Source organism: Pelophylax lessonae (genome assembly GCF_965119305.1).
Source record: "Pelophylax lessonae genome assembly, chromosome: 4".
Lineage (NCBI taxonomy): Eukaryota > Metazoa > Chordata > Amphibia > Anura > Ranidae > Pelophylax > Pelophylax lessonae.
Window position 1 is genome coordinate 129463996 of NC_138771.1, and position 6575 is coordinate 129470570.

A 6575-nucleotide genomic window follows, 5' to 3' on the forward strand; every position below is an offset into this window, starting at 1 on the left:
TTTCTACTTGAGTAAAAGTACAAGTGCTCGATCAAAAAGTGACTTGAGTAGAAGTGGAAGTGCTCGCAGAAAAAGTTACTTAAGTAGAAGTACTAAAGTATTCAACATTTTTTTTACTTAAGTATTGCAAGTAGTTTTTTCAAAAAATTTGCCACTTAAGTACTAAAAGTAAAAAGTACTAGTAGTTTTGAAAAAAAATTTCAACTCAAGTACTGAAAGTAGAAGTACAAGTACTGTGTTATGTAGTTATTAAAGAAAGAAGTCAAAAGTTTGAACATCATATTGTTTTTTATTATTTCAAATGATTTATTCAAATGATTAACCTGTGTTTGTTAGTAGTTTCTTGATGCACTTTAAGCGCTGTAGCACCATTTATTTGTTTGTTTCATATTTTCTTTTTATTGGAAAGATTTGGTATAGCAGCTTTTATTATACACAGCCTCTATTTCCGTATGCGCTGATTTACAAATGACATTATACACATTTTTTTGAGCTTTATGCAAACTGCCATCTACTGTTCTGGCAGTGGTAATTTTTTTAAAAGTAACGAGTAACTATGCAGCACAAAAAAAAAATACTTGAGTAGAAGTATCGAAATCATCGAAAAAATGTAGTGAAGTAAAAGTAGAAGTAGGAGAAAAAAATTCTACTCTAGGAAAGTACAGATACCGCATTTCGGTACTTAAGTACAGTACTTAAGTAGTTCTACTTCGTTACTATACATCTCTGTTCTTGAGTTATAGCCGTCCCTGGCCAAATTTTTAAGAGTAATGCATGTGTGCACACAGAGAAATGCTGACACTGACACAGTCAGAGTAAAACAGTTCTGCTTTATTGGTTCAGTTTTTTAAGCTTAGAAAGCCCTTACAGACATTTCCAGGAAATGTCTTGTAGGCATGGCATTAAGTATAGACAGTTAAATTATAATCTTATTTGATTGGATGTATCTATGTGCATATAACTTTCTTCCAGGATATGACTATCTTCTGTCCTAGGTGTGTCTCTCACTGGAGGCGCCATCTTGGAAATCATCTGTTCTTCTTGTTTTCTTATTGTCTCAATTTATAGGAGAAAAGTGATCTGGCAATTATGTTTGAGCAAGGAAAGTATTTCATATAAGTAAATAGCATAATAGCATATTAGCATAATAACACTATAGCATAAAATACCATAAATGGGTATAAATGGTCTATAAGCTTGTATATAATACTGTTGAAATAGGCATTTTACTAAACCATCAATTACATCCATTACAACCCTAGTGACAACCAGGGATTTATTCATTTTGGAGGGATGTTCGCTTACTTCTTGATTTGGCTATGGAACAGGAAGTGAAAGGAAATTCCTCCAATGGGATACAGATCTCAAAATTTGGATTTATATTGGAAAGGTTATAACTTTTCATATACTCTATCCAAAATGCCTTTAGTAATACTTTAAAGCGGAGTTCCGGGCACAGAAATTATTTTTTGCTGAACATACCCCTGGGACAGTCAGGGCTAGCACATTCCACAATGGCTAGCCTTTGATCTGTCCCGGTTCGCACTTACCTTTTAGAAGAAATACTTACTTAGAAAATTTCTTCCACAGCGTTTCCATCTCTGTTGTGGGCAGCTGAAGCCGGCGCGGTCCTCTTCTCTGTCTTCTTCCGCGTCTTCGTGTCCCAGAATGCACTGCACCGGCCCCTCTCGTCACTTCCGGTGCGGCGCCGCATTCCTAAACAGCTTCTGGGCATGCCATGCGGCGTTGCCCGGAAATGACGAGCGGGGCCGGTGCCGTCGCATTGATTCCTGGGAGCTATGACGTTTAGCTCCCAGGAATCATCGCGAGGCAGGAAGTGACGGGGTGAGCCTCGGCGCTGGAGGAGGAAGCAGTCATAGGTGAGTATTTACGATCTTCAATAAAAAGGTGAGTAAACAAAAAAAATAAAAATAACTATCCAATTCCTTTTCAGGTGAGCTCTAGCTAGCGGAGGGGCACAAAAAAAAAAAAAATAATTTTTGTGCCCGGAACTCCGCTTTAACTGTCCCTCATTAGGAAGCACTGTGTCTCTCTACTAGAACCAAAATATTTTGTCCCTTTTCCTTTCTCAGTTGTCCCTCCAGTGTTTTTTCATCTACAGTCAGAGAGTAGTATGTTACAGCCCCTTTTATCCAACCTTTAAATTAAATACACTTGTAAAACAAAACATTTTAAAAAAATATAAAGGTAACAACCAGGTTAGGAGATAAGCCTAGTTTATTTTTCATAGGAAAATATGAAGAATGTAATTTCACTTTCAACCAACAGCTTTACCCTGGAAATCACAAAAATTGGAATGGGCTGAATTTGACCAGGAGGTTCACAGACAGCAATAAACACTCAGAGGGAGTCACGTCCTGACTCACTTTACCAATAACTGAAAACTATTTTACTTTAACCACTTGCCATCTGCTCACGTTGAGCCTACTGCGGCAAAGTGGTTCGTTATCGTCTGACAACGTAGACCTACGTCGTCAGACACTCCCCTTTCTCGGCGGCGTGCGCGCGCCGCCGGAGGCTCGCTCCCACTGTATTCAGTCACAGCGGGAGTCGGGCCAGGGGAGGAGCAGTGGCGATCGCTGCTGCTCTTCCCCGATCGTCGGGGAATCGAGTGTGGAGATCCGCCCGCCTGTGTAAACACAAGCGGGCGGATCTCTGAAGTGACAGGCAGGGTCAGATTGCAGGGTTCAGCATAGTTGAACCCTCGATCTGTCCTTGTGTCACAGAGTCACCTCCCCCCCACACGTCAGTAAGCACCAGGCATACATTAACCCCTCCCTCTCCAATAAAATGAACCCCTTCCCTGCCAGTGTCATTTTTACAGTAACAGTGCATATATATAGCACTGATTACTGCAGTAATGTCACTGGTACCCCCAAAAGTGTCAAAAATGTCAGTCAAGGGTCCGATCTGTCCGTCGCAATGTCGCAGTCCCGCAAAAAAATCGCAGATCGCCGCCATTGCGCGTTAAAAAAAAAACACCAAAAATTACAGAAATCTTTCCCTTTGTTAGTAAATGCAATAACTTTTGCGCAAACCAATTAAAATACGCTTATTGTGATTTTTTTTTACCAAACATAGGTAGCATAAAACAAATTGGCCAAAAATGTAAAAAAAATTTGATTTTTACATTTTTTTGGGGGGGAATTTCATATAAAAAAATGTGAAAAATATTGTTATTTTTTCAAAATAAACGCACTTTTTTGTTTATAGCGCAAAAAGTAAAAATCGCACAGGTGATCAAATACCACCAAAAGAAAGCTCTGTTTGTGGGAAAAAAAGGACGTAAATTTCGTTTGGGTACGGTGTCGCACGACTGCGCAATTGTCCATTAAAGTCGCACAGTGCTGAATCGCAAAAAGTGGCCCAGACGTAAGACAGCAAAATCCTCTAGTGATAAAGTGGTTAAACAACTAGTGTGGTAAAGCTGTCCTTTATCATTTATGTGCCACATATGAGCCTCATCGATAACCCATATCTAACCATGGGCTCATGTTTAAAGCCAAACAACAGCCACAACTTTTTGCAACCTAGTGTATCCCCTGCAGCACTCACTGGTTCCTTTTGCTGACCTCCACATCAATACTAGATAGTGAGTAATGAAGGGGAGCAAGAGGAACCACTTAGCACCGTGGGGGATATAGAAGATTGACACTCATGAAAGTGTTCTTTTCTCAGCAGACAAAAACATTTAGCAGCATGAGTAGCATTGGTGATGTACAGTATGTGGTTTGTTAAGACTTTTTACTTTTGTGAAAGGGTAGCTTTAATAAAAGGTGGAGCTGGACTTTAAAGCAAACCTATAAGTGGTATACATCACCAGGATACTGTCATTTCTTTATTAAAAAATTATTTTGAAAGTCACCATAAAAACAAATATAATGTTTTGGAGTCATGCAACGCAAGGTCCCCTTCATCAGGATAGCATTGGAAATGTTTGTATGATGATGGTTAAATATATTGATTATGTAAAGAGAAATAGAAGGTGTGTTGGTGACATATTTACATGTTTTTAAAGAGCACCCAGACCCGGACAAGGGGTGGGCAGGAGGGACGGCTGCCCTGGGCACTGTAGTATCATGTGAGTCAGGGGGTGCACAAGGAGATGGAGGGAAGGGGATTTTTGTTGGGAGGGGGAATTTGGGAGACGGCAGCGGGTAAGTATTGTTCTAGGAGGGGTAGTTTGGGGTTGGGGGGTGTTAGTAGTGGTCATTTAGGGGGATTTGTGTTGGGAGGGGGTGGGGGGGAGAAGATTTGTGCTAGGAGGAGAGATTTAGGGAGAATTTGTGCCGGGGGGGGGGGATTTGAAGTGGGGGGAGAACATGTGTACTAGGAGGGGAAATTTTTGGGGTAGAGGATTTGTGCTAGGAGGGATGAATTCTTCTGGGGTGGTAGCATTTGAGCTGGGGGTGGGGATTTGGGGATAGACTGGCAAAGATTTGTTCTCAGAGGGGGGATTTGTCCTGGGAGGAGGGGGATTTATGCTTAGGGGGTAAGCACACAGATTAGTGCTCAGTGTTTTTTTTTTGTGGGAGGATTTTTGCTGAAGCATAGTGTTCATACATATTGGGGGGGGGGGGGGGGTTGCAGTTTGGCATGTTCACCCTGGGCTCTATATGACCTTGTCCCGGCACTGAGAGCACCATTTCTTCTGTTTCTTCAGGACCCACACTTTTACTCACTAGTCCATTTACAGAAAGATGTCACTTACTGTAGATTCAACAATCTCATAGCAAACCATTACAAATGTGGGTGATTTACAATGATTATATAATTAAAATATGCATAAGCAGAGGCTTCTTTCAGGGAGCAACATATAAACGAGGGGTACTTAGCCTTTTGAAGAGCAAGGGCCACTTAGGTGATTTAGTAACCAGTCGCTGGCCACAATGAACTATGGGGTTTTACCGTTCCCCAAACTGCAAATTTAAAGCAGCCCCTGGTATCCTGAGCCCCCTATCAATAAGCTTTCACACTGATGCACTGCAGATTATCCGCACCGAGGGTGCAGTGCAGTGCACCTGTAGCTTTCCCACGGTTAGGTTAGGTGTTTTAGTGTGCTTTCAGAAAGTACACCAAACCCAATAGGGATATAATAGAAGTCTATAGCTCAGTGCAGCTACCCTGCCGGAAAGCCACAGGTCTACTGCGCTGCACCTGTGGATCAGTGTAAAAAGCAGCCTAATTACCCTAAAAATATGCTCCGTGCAAAAATGCAGTGTATGTTATGTTTAACCACTTGCCGACCAGTCACATTGACTGTACTGCGGCAAAGTGGCTCGTTATCGTCTAGCGACGTAGACCTACGTCACCAGACATTCCCCTCTCTTGGCGGCACCGGAGGCTCGCTCCCGTTATTCAGTTACAGTGGGAGTCGGGCCAGGGGAGGAGCGGCGGTGATCACCGCTGCTCTTCCCCGATCGTCAGGGATCTAGTGTGGAAATCCGCCCGCTTGTGTAAACAAAGCGGGCAGATCTCCTAAGTGACAGGCAGGGTCAGATTGTAGGGTTCAGCATAGCTGAACCTGCGATCTGTCCCTGTGTCACTCAGCCACCTCCCCCCACACATGTTAGTAAGCACCAGGCATACATTAACCCCTCCCTCTCCAATAAAAATTAACCCCTTCCCTGCCAGTGTCATTTTTACCTTAACAGTGCAGTAACAGTGCATATGTATAGCACTGATTACTGTAGTAATGTCACTGGTACCCCCAAAAGTGTCAAAAATGTCAGTCAAGGGTCCGATCTGTCAGCTGCAATGTTGCAGTCCCGCAAAAAAAATCGCAAATCGCCGCCATTACTCGTTAAAAAAGAAAACACCAAAAATGACAGAAATCTTTCCCGTAGTTTGTAAACGCAATAACTTTTGCGCAAACCAATCAAAATACGCTTATTGCTATTTTTTTTACCAAAAATATGTAGCAGAAAACAAATTTGCCTAAAATGATAAAAAAAATATTTTTACATTTTTTTGGGGGGGAATTTCATATAAAAAAATGAGAAAAATATTGTTATTTTTTAAAAATTGTCGCTCTTTTTTTGTTTATAACGCAAAAAGTAAAAATTGCACAGGTGATCAAATACCACCAAAAGAAAGCTCTGTTTGTGGGAAAAAAAGGACATAAATTTAATTTGGGTACAGTGTTGCACGACCGCGCAATTGTCCGTTAAAGTAATGCAGTGCAGAATCGCAAAATATGGCCTGGTCAGGAATGGGGTAAAACCTTCCGGTCATAAAGCGGTTAAAAATTTGCTCATTGAGAATTTTTTTGTCAAAGACATGTAGCTAAATACATTTTGGCCTAAATATATGACAAAAATTGAATATATTGGATATTTTTTAACTGTCAAAGTAGAAAAATATTGTTTTTTTTTTTCAAAATTGGCGCTTTTTTTAATTAATATCGCAAAAAATGAAAATCGCACAGGTGATCAAATACCACCAAACGAAAGCTCTGTTTGTGGGAAAAAAAGGACGTAAATTTCGTTTGGGTACGGCATTGCATGACCGCGCAATTGTCAGTTAAATTCGCACAGTGCCGAATCGCAAAAAGT